The sequence below is a fragment of the Lepidochelys olivacea genome (assembly GCF_965140295.1).
Source record: "Lepidochelys olivacea isolate rLepOli2 genome assembly, chromosome: 2".
Classification (NCBI taxonomy): domain Eukaryota; kingdom Metazoa; phylum Chordata; order Testudines; family Cheloniidae; genus Lepidochelys; species Lepidochelys olivacea.
Window position 1 is genome coordinate 2677674 of NC_140412.1, and position 17418 is coordinate 2695091.

The following is a 17418-nucleotide window of genomic DNA, read 5'->3' on the forward strand; positions in this document are numbered from 1 at the left end:
CGCCCCACAGCCCCTGCTCGCCTAGCCCTGGCTCCCCCACAGCTCTGCTGGTGCCCCTCACTCCCGCCCCACAGCCCCTGCTCGCCTAGCCCCGGGCTCCCCCACAGCTCTGCCGGTGCCCCTCAACCCTGACCCACAGCCCCCTGCTCGCCTAGCCCCGGGCTCCCCACAGCTCTGCCGGTGCCCCTCAACCCTGACCCACAGCCCCCTGCTCGCCTAGCCCCGGGCTCCCCACAGCTCTGCCGGTGCCCCTCACTCCCGCCCCACAGCCCCCTGCTCGCCTAGCCCCGGGCTCCCCACAGCTCTGCCGGTGCCCCTCAACCCTGACCCACAGCCCCCTGCTAGCCCAGCCCCGGGCTCCCCCACAGCTCTGCCGGTGCCCCTCAACCCTGACCCACAGCCCCCTGCTCGCCTAGCCCCGGGCTCCCCCACAGCTCTGCTGGTGCCCCTCACTCCCGCCCCACAGCCCCTGCTCGCCTAGCCCCGGGCTCCCCCACAGCTCTGCCGGTGCCCCTCAACCCTGACCCACAGCCCCCTGCTCGCCTAGCCCCGGGCTCCCCACAGCTCTGCCGGTGCCCCTCAACCCTGACCCACAGCCCCCTGCTCGCCTAGCCCCGGGCTCCCCCACAGCTCTGCCGGTGCCCCTCAACCCTGACCCACAGCCCCCTGCTCGCCTAGCCCCGAGCTCCCCCACAGCTCTGCCGGTGCCCCTCAACCCTGACCCACAGCCCCCTGCTCGCCTAGCCCCGGGCTCCCCACAGCTCTGCCGGTGCCCCTCAACCCTGACCCACAGCCCCCTGCTCGCCTAGCCCCGGGCTCCCCACAGCTCTGCCGGTGCCCCTCAACCCTGACCCACAGCCCCCTGCTCGCCTAGCCCCGGGCTCCCCACAGCTCTGCCGGTGCCCCTCAACCCTGACCCACAGCCCCCTGCTCGCCTAGCCCCGAGCTCCCCCCACAGCTCTGCCGGTGCCCCTCACTCCCGCCCCACAGCCCCCTGCTCGCCTAGCCCCGGGCTCCCCACAGCTCTGCCGGTGCCCCTCACTCCCGCCCCACAGCCCCCTGCTCGCCTAGCCCCGGGCTCCCCACAGCTCTGCCGGTGCCCCTCACTCCCGCCCCACAGCCCCCTGCTCGCCTAGCCCCGGGCTCCCCACAGCTCTGCCGGTGCCCCTCAACCCTGACCCACAGCCCCCTGCTAGCCCAGCCCCGGGCTCCCCCACAGCTCTGCCGGTGCCCCTCACTCCCGCCCCACAGCCCCCTGCTCGCCTAGCCCCGGGCTCCCCCCACAGCTCTGCCGGTGCCCCTCAACCCTGACCCACAGCCCCCTGCTCGCCTAGCCCCGGGCTCCCCACAGCTCTGCCGGTGCCCCTCAACCCTGACCCACAGCCCCCTGCTCGCCTAGCCCCGGGCTCCCCACAGCTCTGCCGGTGCCCCTCACTCCCGCCCCACAGCCCCCTGCTCGCCTAGCCCTGGGCTCCCCACAGCTCTGCCGGTGCCCCTCAACCCTGACCCACAGCCCCCTGCTAGCCCAGCCCCGGGCTCCCCCACAGCTCTGCCGGTGCCCCTCAACCCTGACCCACAGCCCCCTGCTCGCCTAGCCCCGGGCTCCCCCACAGCTCTGCTGGTGCCCCTCACTCCCGCCCAACAGCCCCTGCTCGCCTAGCCCCGGGCTCCCCCACAGCTCTGCCGGTGCCCCTCAACCCTGACCCACAGCCCCCTGCTCGCCTAGCCCCGGGCTCCCCCACACCTCTGCCGGTGCCCCTCAACCCTGACCCACAGCCCCCTGCTCGCCTAGCCCCGGGCTCCCCCACAGCTCTGCCGGTGCCCCTCAACCCTGACCCACAGCCCCCTGCTCGCCTAGCCCTGGGCTCCCCACAGCTCTGCCGGTGCCCCTCAACCCTGACCCACAGCCCCCTGCTAGCCCAGCCCCGGGCTCCCCCACAGCTCTGCCGGTGCCCCTCAACCCTGACCCACAGCCCCCTGCTCGCCTAGCCCCGGGCTCCCCCACAGCTCTGCTGGTGCCCCTCACTCCCGCCCAACAGCCCCTGCTCGCCTAGCCCCGGGCTCCCCCACAGCTCTGCCGGTGCCCCTCAACCCTGACCCACAGCCCCCTGCTCGCCTAGCCCCGGGCTCCCCCACACCTCTGCCGGTGCCCCTCAACCCTGACCCACAGCCCCCTGCTCGCCTAGCCCCGGGCTCCCCCACAGCTCTGCCGGTGCCCCTCAACCCTGACCCACAGCCCCCTGCTCGCCTAGCCCCAGGCTCCCTCACAGCTCTGCCGGTGCCCCTCAACCCTGACCCACAGCCCCCTGCTCGCCTAGCCCCGGGCTCCCCCCACAGCTCTGCCGGTGCCCGTCACTCCCGCCCCACAGCCCCCTGCTCGCCTAGCCCCGGGCTCCCCCCACAGCTCTGCCGGTGCCCGTCACTCCCGCCCCACAGCCCCCTGCTCGCCTAGCCCCGGGCTCCCCCCACAGCTCTGCCGGTGCCCGTCACTCCCGCCCCACAGCCCCCTGCTCGCCTAGCTCCGGGCTCCCCCCACAGCTCTGCCGGTGCCCCTCACTCCCGCCCCACAGCCCCCTGCTCGCCTAGCCCCGGGCTCCCCACAGCTCTGCCGGTGCCCCTCAACCCTGACCCACAGCCCCCTGCTTGCCTAGTCCCGGGCTCCCCCACAGCTCTGCCGATGCCCCTCAACCCTGACCCACAGCCCCCTGCTCGCCTAGCCCCGGGCTCCCCCACAGCTCTCCCGGTGCCCCTCAATCCTGACCCACAGCCCCCTGCTCGCCTAGCCCCGAGCTCCCCCACAGCTCTGCCGGTGCCCCTCACTCCCGCCCCACAGCCCCCTGCTCGCCTAGCCCCGGGCTCCCCCCACAGCTCTGCCGGTGCCCCTCACTCCCGCCCCACAGCCCCCTGCTCGCCTAGCCCCGGCTCCCCCACAGCTCTGCCGGTACCCCTCACTCCCGCCCCACAGCCCCCTGCTCGCCTAGCCCCGCGCTCCCCCCACAGCTCTGCCGGTGCCCCTCACTCCCGCCCCACAGCCCCCTGCTCGCCTAGCCCCGGGCTCCCCCCACAGCTCTGCCGGTGCCCCTCACTCCCGCCCCACAGCCCCCTGCTCGCCTAGCCCCGGGCTCCCCCACAGCTCTGCCGGTGCCCCTCAACCCTGACCCACAGCCCCCTGCTCGCCTAGTCCCGGGCTCCCCCACAGCTCTGCCGGTGCCCCTCAACCCTGACCCACAGCCCCCTGCTCGCCTAGCCCCGGGCTCCCCACAGCTCTGCCGGTGCCCCTCACTCCCGCCCCACAGCCCCCTGCTCGCATAGCCCCAAGCTCCCCCCACAGCTCTGCTGATGCCCCTCACTCCCGCCCCACAGCCCCCTGCTCGCATAGCCCCAAGCTCCCCCCACAGCTCTGCTGATGCCCCTCAACCCTGACCCACAGCCCCCTGCTCGCCTAGCCCCGGGCTCCCCCACAGCTCTGCCGGTGCCCCTCACTCCCGCCCCACAGCCCCCTGCTCGCCTAGCCCCGGGCTCCCTCACAGCTCTGCCGGTGCCCCTCACTCCCGCCCCACAGCCCCCTGCTCGCATAGCCCCAAGCTCCCCCCACAGCTCTGCTGATGCCCCTCAACCCTGACCCACAGCCCCCTGCTCGCCTAGCCCCGGGCTCCCCCACAGCTCTGCCGGTGCCCCTCACTCCCGCCCCACAGCCCCCTGCTCGCCTAGCCCCGGGCTCCCTCACAGCTCTGCCGGTGCCCCTCAACCCTGACCCACAGCCCCCTGCTTGCGTAGTCCCGGGCTCCCCCACAGCTCTGCCGGTGCCCCTCAACCCTGACCCACAGCCCCCTGCTCGCCTAGCCCCGGGCTCCCCCACAGCTCTCCCGGTGCCCCTCAATCCTGACCCACAGCCCCCTGCTCGCCTAGCCCCGAGCTCCCCCACAGCTCTGCCGGTGCCCCTCAATCCTGACCCACAGCCCCCTGCTCGCCTGGCCCCGAGCTCCCCCACAGCTCTGCCGGTGCCCCTCACTCCCGCCCCACAGCCCCCTGCTCGCCTAGCCCCGGGCTCCCCACACAGCTCTGCCGGTGCCCCTCACTCCCGCCCCACAGCCCCCTGCTCGCCTAGCCCCGGGCTCCCCCCACAGCTCTGCCGGTGCCCGTCACTCCCGCCCCACAGCCCCCTGCTCGCCTAGCCCTGGGCTCCCCCCACAGCTCTGCCGGTGCCCCTCACTCCCGCCCCACAGCCCCTGCTCGCCTAGCCCTGGCTCCCCCACAGCTCTGCCGGTGCCCCTCAACCCTGACCCACAGCCCCCTGCTAGCCCATCCCCGGGCTTCCCCACAGCTCTGCCGGTGCCCCTCAACCCTGACCCACAGCCCCCTGCTCGCCTAGCCCCGGGCTCCCCCACAGCTCTGCCGGTGCCCCTCAACCCTGACCCACAGCCACCTCCTCGCCTAGCCCCGGGCTCCCCACAGCTCTGCCGGTGCCCCTCACTCCCGCCCCACAGCCCCCTGCTCGCCTAGCCCCCGGCTCCCCCACAGCTCTGCCGGTGCCCCTCAACCCTGACCCACAGCCCCCTGCTCGCCTAGCCCCAGGCTCCCTCACAGCTCTGCCGGTGCCCCTCAACCCTGACCCACAGCCCCCTGCTCGCCTAGCCCCGGGCTCCCCCCACAGCTCTGCCGGTGCCCGTCACTCCCGCCCCACAGCCCCCTGCTCGCCTAGCCCCGGGCTCCCCCCACAGCTCTGCCGGTGCCCCTCACTCCCGCCCCACAGCCCCCTGCTCGCCTAGCCCCGGCTCCCCCACAGCTCTGCCGGTGCCCCTCAACCCTGACCCACAGCCCCCTGCTCGCCTAGTCCCGGGCTTCCCCACAGCTCTGCCGGTGCCCCTCAACCCTGACCCACAGCCCCCTGCTCGCCTAGCCCCGGGCTCCCCCACAGCTCTGCCGGTGCCCCTCAACCCTGACCCACAGCCCCCTGCTCGCCTAGCCCCGGGCTCCCCCACAGCTCTGCCAGTGCCCCTCACTCCCGCCCCACAGCCCCCTGCTCGCCTAGCCCCGAGCTCCCCCACAGCTCTGCCGGTGCCCCTCACTCCCACCCCACAGCCCCCTGCTCGCCTAGCCCCAAGCTCCCCCCACAGCTCTGCTGATGCCCCTCAACCCTGACCCACAGCCCCCTGCTCGCCTAGCCCCGGGCTCCCCCACAGCTCTGCCGGTGCCCCTCACTCCCGCCCCACAGCCCCCTGCTCGCCTAGCCCCGGGCTCCCTCACAGCTCTGCCGGTGCCCCTCAACCCTGACCCACAGCCCCCTGCTTGCCTAGTCCCGGGCTCCCCCACAGCTCTCCCGGTGCCCCTCACTCCCGCCCCACAGCCCCCTGCTCGCCTAGCCCCGGGCTCCCCCCACAGCTCTGCCGGTGTCCCTCAACCCTGACCCACAGCCGCCTGCTCGCCTAGCCCCGGGCTCCCCCACAGCTCTGCCGGTGCCCCTCAACCCTGACCCACAGCCCCCTGCTCGCCTAGCCCCGGGCTCCCCACAGCTCTGCCGGTGCCCCTCACTCCCGCCCCACAGCCCCCTGCTCGCCTAGCCCCGAGCTCCCCCCACAGCTCTGCCGGTGCCCCTCAACCCTGACCCACAGCCCCTGCTCGCCTAGCCCCGGGCTCCCCACAGCTCTGCCGGTGCCCCTCACTCCCGCCCCACAGCCCCCTGCTAGCCCAGCCCCGGGCTTCCCCACAGCTCTGCCGGTGCCCCTCAACCCTGACCCACAGCCCCCTGCTCGCCTAGCCCCGGGCTCCCCCCACAGCTCTGCCGGTGCCCCTCACTCCCGCCCCACAGCCCCCTGCTCGCCTAGCCCCGGGCTCCCCCCACAGCTCTGCCGGTGCCCGTCACTCCCGCCCCACAGCCCCCTGCTCGCCTAGCCCCGGGCTCCCTCACAGCTCTGCCGGTGCCCCTCAACCCTGACCCACAGCCCCCTGTTCGCCTAGCCCCGGGCTCCCCCACAGCTCTGCCGGTGCCCCTCACTCCCGCCCCACAGCCCCCTGCTCGCCTAGCCCCGAGCTCCCCCACAGCTCTGCTGGTGCCCCTCACTCCCGCCCCACAGCCCCCTGCTCGCCTAGCCCCAAGCTCCCCCCACAGCTCTGCTGATGCCCCTCAACCCTGACCCACAGCCCCCTGCTCGCCTAGCCCCAAGCTCCCCCCACAGCTCTGCCGGTGCCCCTCACTCCCACCCCACAGCCCCCTGCTCGCCTAGCCCCGGGCTCCCCACAGCTCTGCCGGTGCCCCTCACTCCCGCCCCACAGCCCCCTGATCGCCTAGCCCCGGGCTCCCCCACAGCTCTGCCGGTGCCCCTCAACCCTGACCCACAGCCCCCTGCTCGCCTAGCCCCGGGCTCCCCACAGCTCTGCCGGTGCCCCTCACTCCCGCCCCACAGCCCCCTGATCGCCTAGCCCTGGGCTCCCCCACAGCTCTGCCGGTGCCCCTCAACCCTGACCCACAGCCCCCTGCTCGCCTAGCCCTGGGCTCCCCACAGCTCTGCCGGTGCCCCTCACTCCCGCCCCACAGCCCCCTGATCGCCTAGCCCTGGGCTCCCCCACAGCTCTGCCGGTGCCCCTCAACCCTGACCCACAGCCCCCTGCTCGCCTAGCCCTGGGTTCCCCTCATCCCCAACTCTGCAGTGCCCTTGGCTCCTCGACACACTGCACAGGCTACTCAAGCCATTCAGAGCTTTCTCCACCTGCCCTGAGCTCATCTCTAGCCCTCAGCTCTCCGAGCTTGTCCCTCTCTGCCCTAGAAACACACCTGAGCCCAAGTCACTGCTGGGGGAGACAGGCCTATGGGACTTTGTGCTTTAGCTGAGTTGTGGAGCATGATCCAGGTGCCGTCTACACTACGAGCTGCAACTGTGTTGTGACCACAGCCCCTGACATACAGCCCCTGACACAGCTGTATCTGCAGAGCAGATGCGGCCATTGTCCAGTTTGTAATGAGGAGGGACTTCAAGCCCTTGTGGGGTCCTATTGGCCTCCCTCCCCCTTGCTTGGGCATGTGCACACACATACACGCACGTACATGCCCACATGGCCATGTTCACACGCATGTGTGCAGACACACATAAATGCTCACACCAGGTGCCAACATTCATGTGGTAAATAAGCACCCTGACTTTCACAATAAGCCAAAAATCAAGCGAATCCCGTTTCAAAACAAGGCCAAAACAAGCCAGCCCCTAAGAACTCCAACACTCTATGTGACTAGATCCCCCCGGCCTGCAGTCTGGGAGTGTGGTGGGCCCGCTGTGCACCCCTGACTCTCCCGCCCCTTGCCCCTGCTTGCCGGAGCCGATCAAAAAAAAAAAAAAGAAGCAGCAAGCTACAAGCCAAACAAGCTACAAGCCAAAAAGCAACTCACCAGCCAATTAAGGCAAAACCAAGCCCGATTTCTGTGTTTTTTCCACGGGTTTGGCATGTCTAGCTCACACGTAAACACACACACACTCCCCCCTGGCCCTGCCCCGGGCCTGCATGGAGTGAAATGTAAAGAACAATCCAACAAGGAGACAGACGCCTTTCACGCCAGGTCACTGGTTCCGCGCTGGCCCGGTGGTGGCAGCTGCTAGAAATCGTTGCTGTTTGAGCTGTTCATCGGCCCCTGTGTGAAGTGAGTCGGGGGGGAGGTTCTCTGGCCAGGTCCCAGGGGACAGATGTCATTGTGTGTCCCCCCAGCTATGGCCCTTCAGTTGGGGGGCAAGGACTGAATAGGCCTGAGCAGCAGAACTCCCCACAAGACACCCTCCCACCCCTGCAGGCAGAGTGTGTATGTGTGTGAGAGTGCGTGTGTCCTGCACACACCCCTACGGACACGGTCTGCGGGGTGGCCAGCCAGCACCATGCAGGTTAAAACACCTGACGGGAGGCACCCGCGTGGGTCCCTGCAGAGCTCGGCTGGCCTGAGAGGCAGCCAGGAGATTACGGGTAACGGGTAACGGGGCCTAAGCTGGTTAATAAGTGTCTGTGGCTGATGCAAAGTGAGAAGGGTTAATCCTGTTTCCTGATTAGCGCAGACAGCCTCAGCTGGAAGCTCAGCCCTGCACCCAGGCACCAGCTCAGACACAGACACGGGGGAGTGGGGGCACCGGGAGGGGGGGGGAGGGCTGGACAAGGAGGGTGTCTCCAGTCCCAGCCCTGGAGGTGCCCCTCACCCATCTCCCCCGCGGCCCATCCTGCGTGAGTTTAAAGGCTCTGGCTGGAGGGAAGGCCCCAGAGGAGCCTGGGTAACTGAGCTGATTTGTCATGCAACAGGCTGGTAAGCCACGGGGAGCAGCCAGGCAGCATCAGGAGGGGGCGAAGTCAGGGCTTAATTTCTGCTGAAAGCGGGGGCCAGGCTCACGCAGCTTTTTAACTTTCATAATTGACGTGGCAAAGCCAGAGGTGCCGGGGCTCTGATCTGCCAGGCCCAGGGGTGCCGGGGCTCTGATCTGCCAGGCCCAGGGGTGCCGGGGCTCTGATCTGCCGGGCCCAGAGATGAAGCACTGGGACAAGTCCTGCAGCTGTGGGGGTGAGAATCTCACTGTGGGCCACCTGCCATGCTGGGCAGGGTGAGGGCTGCAGGCTCTGAGATAGGGTTGGGGGGCAGAGGGTGTACCTGGGGCATTTTGCCCCCTCGGGTCTCATGTGGGGTTGCTGAAATCCGTCCATGAGAAGGGCACATTGTAATTCTCCCGGAGAGCAATTCGGCCAGATGCCAGGGTGACGTGAGGGATATCTGCAAAGTCCCATGAGCTATTTCATTACCTCAGGTTGTCAGGGTCTCATAATGAGCTGGCACCCTGTACCACAGTGCCTCCCAGCACTGAGGTGGGGTATTGGGGTCAGCAGGGACAGAGAGTGGGAGACCAGCCACGAGTGGGCCCTATGGGGACGAGAAGCTGCCATCACAAGGGGCAGTTGCAGGGCAGCTGAACCTGACGGGCCCCGAATCTCAGCAATCTCCCAAAGGCAGGGCACGGAGACAAGGCTGGGAAGAGCACATCCCTCCCACACCACCCCCTCGCCTCCCGGCTGTGGGAGTGGGGCCTGCAGCATCACTAGTTGGGGGGCAGTGAGCGAGCGCGAGGCCTGGCTGGGAGCACAAGTGAGACGAGTCTGACAGTCTCAGCTGGCTCCCATGCAGAGCCATATCCCTGGCACAGAGTCACTGCACAGCTCTGAACGCTGGGTCTGGGGACGGGCACTGCAGAGACTAGAAGTGGCAGTGAGGAGCTAGCCTCGAAGGACTCATGGCTTGCCGATCAAGCAGGGAGCTGACCCATGGGTCTGAGAGGTCACAGAGCCCAGCTGGGACATGGTAGCTTCCTGGCCTCCTTCAGATGCTGGCTACCCCTCCCTGCCTCCCAGAGGGGTCCCATGGGGTCCTTCCCCGGCATGGGCAGCCTGTCGGTGCAATGCTTCTGCCTCAGCAGCCTGCTGCATCCCGTTGGGCTCTGGCCCCTCCACAGTCAATCCAGTCTATGTCTCTTGAAAGCTCACTGAGGGCCTGGCCCCGCCTGGCCTGACACTGCGGGGGTGAGCATGGTGCCCTCTAGTAGTGGCAGCCAAAAGCCCAGTCTGACCCCAGATACCAGCACAAGCCCCTCTTCCTCTGGTGGGTGAGACGTGCTCCTGGAGCCGCATGTCCTGGGCTCTGTCCCCACTGTGGAGTCTGCACCGCCCCAGTCCCACAGCCTGCAGCCCAGGCTGCTGTACCCTGCCCCCCCTGCCACGCCCCCAGCCCTGGGGCACCCTTGCCACCCAGCCACCCTCTCAGCAGCTTTGGGACCCCAGCTGGAGCATGAGCCCCCGTTTTCTCCCCAGGTCTGCAAGGCAGGGCCGCGTGCCGGGGACACCTGAGCAGTGACACGTCCAGCTGTCTGTGCGCGTGACCTTCCCGGCCGGGTAGAGCCTCTGTCCTGAGCTCTCAGGGTCTCACACAGCAGCCTGGTGATGCCAAGGCTGGTGGGGGGCAGTTCGCTCCCACAGACACAGGCAATGAGGCTGGTTTTAAAAAGGGCTGGATAAAGAGCAATAATAATGGTTGAGAACTAGAGCAGAGGCCTGGGGCCCAGGACACCTGGGTTCTATTCCCAGCTCTACCAGTGACTTGCTGGGTGACATGGGCAAGTTGCTGCCCCTCTCTGTGCCTCAGTTTCCCCAAGGGTGCAATTGTTAGTGTGTCTATAATGCTCCACCAGTCAGGCACAAAGCCAAGGCTCCTGCCTCAAAGAGGGCCCATCCCCCGCATGCATAGAGCATTGACTCCTGCCATGTGATATGGGTGCAACCCAGCTACACCTCACGGGACTGGTGCTTGGAACTACAGAGCCATTTCTTCCCACCATGAGGCTGCGCTGGCCCCTTATCACAGCTGGGGGGGGGATGTGTTCAGAGTGGGGCATGGCGCCATGCTTCTGGCAGTTCCGCACTTTGTCACTGAGGCCGGAGTCTGCTCTCCAGCCACAGGAAGGGCATTTGCAGATCCCTTTGGAGCTGCTCCTGAAACAGGCTGCAGGAGTGAGAGGCTGGCAAAACCAGGATTATGTTCCAGCACCGGGGGGGGGGGGGGGAGCCTGACTGTCACCTCCCTGCATCAGCTGGGAGAGACCCTGACCCTCTCTAATGCTCCTTCCGTGTCTCCTAAGGACCCTCCTTAGCCCCCTGCAGCTTTCAGGGGGGTGGGTCCTTAGCTCCCCCTTTTCCCTCTGCACCTTAGCTGTGGGCAATCTCATTCATAAACACAAATCTGTGACACACGGATCTACTGCTCTGCTTCTGACCTGCATCCTTCTGTCCAAACTAAAATCTTGGCCTGTCTCTAGCATCTCCTCAGGGATGTCTAGCCATCAGCTGAGACTCAGCATGGCTCCTAATCCCCCTTCCCCTGCCCACTCTCCTCCTTCCGATCACTGTGGACAATCCCACCATCCTGCCTGTCACTCAGGCCTGTACCCTGGGTGTCATCTTCACCTCAGACCTCTCTCTGGATCCTCACAGCCAGGCTATGTCTAGGGCTTGGCGAGTCTTTCTGCAGAACATCCCTGAGTTCTGCCCTTTCCTCTCCATCCACGCAGCTAAAACTCACCCCGGCTGCCCTCCTCTTGTGCCTTGAACACTACAACCGGCCTCTCTCTGGCCTTGACAACTGCAGAGTGGCCCTGCTTTGCACTCAGAACTCTGGTGCAAAGATCATTCTCCTAGCCTGTCACTTTGACCATGACGCCCCTTCTGTCTGCATCTCTCCCCAGCTGTCCCCCTCTTCTCTAGTGCATCAAACATAAACTGCTTGTCTTCACGGCCTATCCCTACCCATCCCATCATCTCACTCACTAGCATGCTGTCCGCTCTCTCTAGCAATGATCCCAGCCTCCATCATCCACACGTTAAAATATCCCCTGCTGCCTGCCAGACTGACCAGGGAGGTCTCGTTGTGTCCTTGTTCTCCCCGTTGATCTGGCTGTATTCACCTGTTGTCTCGTCTTAGTCGTAGATTGTACGCTCTTTGTGTTTTTGTTTTGCGGTTTGTGTAGTGCCTAGCACAGTGGGGGCCAGGCCCAAACACAAATGCTGATAGGTGCCGCGTGAAAGAATCTGAACTGCTACAGAGGTGAGTGAGGACAGCCTGATCTCTTGCTTGTGATGTCCTGACCTACCCTCCTCCCCATTTGCAAGGCATCAGACCTGCAGGGTGGGTGTGGAAAAAGGGCAACTGGAAGGGGGGGGACTCTCCTGAGAGCACAGGAAGGAAGCCAGGAAGGTGGGAGAATTTGATGCCTTCCCAAGCAGGGGGTGAGGTCACAGATTCCAAGCCAGGGTGCGGTTCCTCTGGATGTGGAAGTCAGCTGGGGAAGGTGGTGGGCTCAGGGGACAGTGGCATGGACGGTACTGGAACCTTTCTTTCCAGACGCTGACCCGTCACGTTTGTGTTTCAGAACGGGAGCCCCGAGCAATCTCGCAGCACTCGACATTAACCACGACCTTGTCATGAACTTTTCATTTGGAAAGTCCCTTCGTTTCTTAAGGACGTTTTGGCAACTCTGGTGTGAAAAACTCACCGCAGCTGGAGCTGCCCCAGGCTGGGCAGAGAGAGTTGGGCTTGCACGTCCGGAGGAGGGTTCAACCTCCACGGTATATTTGCTCAGGTCTCCTGCAGAGTTTGGAAACGCTACAGGATCCCACGCAGCGTGTAAGCCCTGCAGGAAGCTCCGTGGCTCTCCTGAAGGCTGCAGCAATCCCGAAGAAGTCTCGAAGCTCTGCAGGAGTCCCAGCACGGCCGCCGACTGTCCAGGAATCCCAGCCCGAGCGCTGAGGCGTTTGGAAACAGAGTAGGACCCCGCGTGACCATAGTCCATTAATGACCCTGTTCTGTGGTGAACAACCTTTCGGTCGCCCCGCAGCACTGTTCCTTGGCGCTCTCGGCAGCATATGCGGAATTCCAAGCCCACGCTCCGTTTGAGATATCCAGCGGCAAAGCCCGAAGAGCTCTCTAATAGTCCCGGGTCTCATAAATGTCTGGTTCAATCCACCTCCAATCTGGGGGGGCAATCGCTGGAAGGAGACTCAGTATGCAAATTGAAGAGCTTCTTGGAACAGAGCAGAGGTGGCTCTCTGCTGAAAGCTGTCTTGGAGGGCAGTACCATGGCCCCCTACTCACCCGAGTGAGCGTTTGCCCAAGCTGTGGCTGCAAGGGGAGAGCATGCCTCCTCCACCCCCATCCCGCGCCCCGCAGTCGGGACCGTGCCCTAGGGCTGTACTGGGGCCAGCCCACTCCCTGTAGCCTAGACAGGGGAGCTGGAACACTTCGTGCTGCGAGGGGGCTGAGAGCCACTGAACCAAACTATAAACCCTGGATATGACAGAAACCACTTGCAGCCAGGGGGGTGCGGCAGCTCTCCAGCACCTCTGGCCTGAGAAGTCCCCTGGGCAGAGTGGGAAAGGGGAGTGCGCGCAGCCCCGCAGCCCCGGGGTTTCGGCTGGGTTGTGCTCTGGGAGGAAGGCTCCTTCTGCACAGCCAGGCCTGATTTCCCATCCAGCGCATCTGCAGCATCTTGAGCCAGCGGCTTCGAAAGGAGCTTGCTCCCAACCCAGCCCAGCCTTCGCTGCAGCTCTGGAGCCTCGTTCGGAGGGAGGGAGTGAAACTGGCCCGGGGCTGTGCCCTTCACGCGGGGTCCGAAGAGCCCAACCGCACTGGGGTCGCGGCTGCTTTAATGAGTTCAAGGGCTGGCTTCCAGCAACAGCCGAGGAGGCAGGGCCGGCGTGCGCCGGTGATTTCTGCATGCGGCGCATTACAGGCCTGGCTGAGGCAGCTGGACGGAGCGGGTGCAGGCATGGGAGGGGCTGCAAAGAACAGGATGTGCCTGATTTACCCTTCGGGGTTTGTTAAATCGATTGCAGAAGAAAGTGCTGAAATAGCGGTACAGACACTCTCCTGTGTGAGTCACTGAGCCTGGAACAGGGGCAGAGAATGCTGACTCCAGGCATCTGCCAGACACTGAGCTCCGCAGGAGGAAGAGGGGTGCAGGGGGTGGGGGGAGGGGAATGCTAGTTTCACCGGGGTCCTCCCCACCCTGCCCCAAGTCTGCTCACCTTGGGCTTGCTGCAGAAGAAGCAGTGAGGCTCCACCAGCACTTTTGGGAGCGGGGCAAGGCTGCAGAGCAGGCAGAGGGGAATTCCTAGCTGGGGAGGCGTTGGGGACATGGAGGGGCTCAGGCATAGGCCTGGGCATTGGGAGATGTGTGGTCTATTCCTTGCTCTGCCAGTGACTTGCTGTGTGGCCTTGGGCAAGTCCCTTCCCCATGCCTTAGTTTCCTCATCCATATAATAGGGACATGCTGACTTAGTGGGGCTGCATCAGTAGGAGCGTTGCCAGCAGATCGAGGGACGTGATTATTCCCCTCTATTCGGTACTAGAGAGGCCACACATGGAGTCCTGTGTCCAGTTCTGGGCCCCCCACTACAGAAGGGATGTGGACAAATCAGAGAGAGTCCAGCGGAGGGCACCAAAAATGATCAGGGGGCTGGAACACACGACTTATGAGGAGAGGCTGAGGGAACTGGGATTGTTTAGTCTGCAGAAGAGAAGAATGAGGGGGGATTTGATAGCAGCCTTCAACTACCTGAAGGGGGGTTCCCAAGAGGATGGAGCTTGGCTGTTCTCAGTGGTGGCAGATGACAGAAGGAGGAGTAATGGTCTCAAGTTGCAGTGGGGGAGGTTTAGATTGGATATTAGGAAAAACTATTTCACTAAGAGGGTGGTGAAGCACTGGAATGCGTTACCTAGGAAGGTGGTGGAATCTCCTTCCTTTGAGGTTTTTAAGGTCAGGCTTGACAAAGCCCTGGCTGGGATGATTTAGTTGGGGCTTGTTCCTGCTTTGAGCAGGGGGTTGGACTAGGTGACCTCCTGAGGTCTCTTCCAATTTTAATCTTCTATGATTCTATGATTTACCTGGGGGGTGGAGGAGAGCACTGCAAGGCTTAACAAACTAATGCTTAAATGCCTTGGTGTCCAGTGCCTTGAACAGACCTGTAATGCCCCTTGCAAGGTTTGTTTCCCTGCTCCCTCATCTGTGCAGATGCCCTTTCCCCAGCTGTGTGGGGAGGAAGAGGGGGGCAGAGGTGCCCAAACTCTGCCCAGCTCCTAGCTCTCTGGGCAGCTCACCAGAAGCCTGAGGGCTGCGTTTGATTTACATCCATAACACTATGTGCTGTGATTCCCTGAGCTCTCGCTAAGCCAGGTCAGGCCAGGTCAGCACCCATCGCTGCAGAGTGGGGGGAGCCACTCGGTAGGGGGCGCTCTCCCCGCGCAGGCAGCCTGCTACAGGGAAGATGGGATTGAAACAACCACTCCTGGCCATTTAAAGATCCCATAGCCCCCCCCCACCTTCCCCCAGAATCGGAGGAGTTAACCTTGGTTTCCTCATCACATTCCAGCTCGGGTAGCTATTCCACCCCTAACATCCCTCTGCATGTTCAGCTAGATGCAGGGTTCTTCTTCACCTCACCTCCTCTGCTGAGCTGTCATGAACAGCTGCTGCATCACTCCCCAGAGGTGGCTGCATTTCCAGGCTCTTTTGGGTGACCCCCAAGGTATTTCCTGCATCTGATGAAGTGAGCTGTAGCTCGCAAAAGCTCATGCTCAAATAAATGGGTTAGTCTCTAAGGTGCCACAAGTCCTCCTGTTCTTTTTGCAAATACAGACTAACGCGGCTGCTGCTCTGAAAGGTATTTTCTGTCTCCCTTACAGGCTGGTGCTGAGGCTCAACCAGTGAACGTTTCAGACCCCCCAGTGAAAGAGACTAGAGAAGTGCAGGGGGCTGACTGAATAATTATTAAAAAATGGAGCAGGCTGCAGCCACCCCACCTTGGACTCAAACAGATGGTGCCTGCAGAACACAGGGCAAGCTCTAGTGCAGCAGAGCATGCTGGGATCTGTAGTCTCCAGGGCCAGCACTTTCCCATCCCAGATGAGGGAAGCTGTGGGACGATGCTCATGGGGTATCAGCTCACTGGGCACGGGCTCTCCCCAGAGATGCCGAGGGCCCAGGGCTGCCTCCCTCTCTGCCTCCCTTCTGCCTCCATCCACAGTTTGGCACAGCTGCCCCAGCTAGGCCAGGGAAGATCTTCAGGCAGATTTGCGGGCCTTTGGCTCCTGCATGGCCAGGCCGGCATATCTGGGGCAGAGGAGCATGCGTGGCAGCTGGCCTCGGAGGATGCTAATGGAGGCTGGAGGCAGACAGAGGACACAGGCCAACCACAGGTGGCTGCAGAGAGATCATCAGGCTTCTGGTTACAAGGTCAGGGGAACAGGGGGCCTAGTGAGACCGTCCCATCTCCCAGCCATGGTGCTGTGTGCGATAGTCACCCCCGCTCCCACTCCAGGCAATGGTTTGCTACTGAAGTAGCCCAGCAGTGCTTAATTTGTGCCTCAAGGCCTGGCAGGGCCGAGCCCCAGCCCCTCTGGGTTTGCCGCATCAGTTATGAAAGTAAAAAAAATTGCTTGAGCCCCGGACCCACTTTCATTACAAATTAAGCCCTCTCGCTCAGCCTTTGACTGGGACCCAGAGCAGGCTGGGGGAGGAGGGAAGGTGGAGTCCAAGGCCACTCTCCCCATCCTCTGTTTGTTACCCCATCTGCTGCAGCGCTAGGCTGCTGATCCTGCACTCCCCTTGCATAGTGGGAGGAAGGGGCGGCAGCCTCATGACAAGGTGGGGTGGCCCTGGCACTACAGGAAGTGAAGCTGGTGGTTCAGCAGGGGGCGCTCTTCCCTCTCCAGCCACCCCACCCCTGTGTGTCTGCATGGTGCTAGGGGGCGCTGTGCTGAAGGGGGCAATACTAAAGGGCAGAGCTGTTACAGTTCCCTTCCAGTCCCCTCCTAAACCCCACCCTGCTTCCCTCCATTCCACCACCCTGCTCCCCCTCCTAACTCCCACCCTGCTCCCCTCCATCCACCCCCCCCGCTCCCCTTTCATCCCCCTCCCGGAACCACTCCACCCCCCAATCCCCTGCAACCCCAATCTGTAGCCCCCCCCCATTCATCCCCTTTCTGATTCCTCTCACTCCCATCCCCCTCCCTTTGCCACCCTCATTCCCTGCATCCCCTCCCCCTTGTCTCCCCTCCCCCTCTCGCTGTCTGGCATCACAGGGCCCTGCCACATGTGTGCCCCAACACAAAGGCAGGTCCCCTCCTGTTGCATCTGCCTGTGGCTGGGTCCCCGGAGCGCAGAGCTAAGGGGCCGGCCTGGCTCCCCTCCCTTCCCCCTCCAGCTCCTGCAAGGAACAACCCCGGGGGAGCTCTTCACGCTGCCCCCCACCCAGCCCGGGCCAGTCCCCGCCAGCATCGCACTTCCCCTCCCAGCTGCGCTGAAACCTCCCCAGCCCTGGCGCTGAGCACGGAGTGGGCGCCAGCCAGGATCGCTGCGCTGGGCCGGGGCCTGCCAGGCTGGCGCGGAAGCCCGGGCCACAGGGGCAGGGGCAGGAGGTTAGAAGGGAGGTGAGCCTCATTGCACCCCCACGCCTGTCAGCAGGGCAGCCGGGTCCCCAGCCGGCAGGGACGGGCCTCTCCCCGCCCGAGGGCTGCTCTGGACCGGACCGGGGGCGCTGGAGGCTGTGTCCGGTTCCGACCATCGCTCCCTGCGCAGGAGCGCGGCCCAAGGGGCCATAGCTCGGACTGAGCCGGCCAGGGACCCTGGCTCGGGCGGCCTCCCAGGGGACGGGGAGCTGGAGTCTCTGAGCCGGGCCACAGATTCGGCCCACCTCCTGCCCCCGCCGCCCCTCGGCAGCCCCCCGGAAGCCCGGCGTAGCCTCTGCGCCCTGGGTGCATGTTCGCTCACTGCCCAGGGGCGAGGCAGAATGGGGGTCCGGAGAGGGGCGGGGAAGGGGAAGAACAGGGGCGGGGGGTCCCCGGCTCCTTCACGGAGC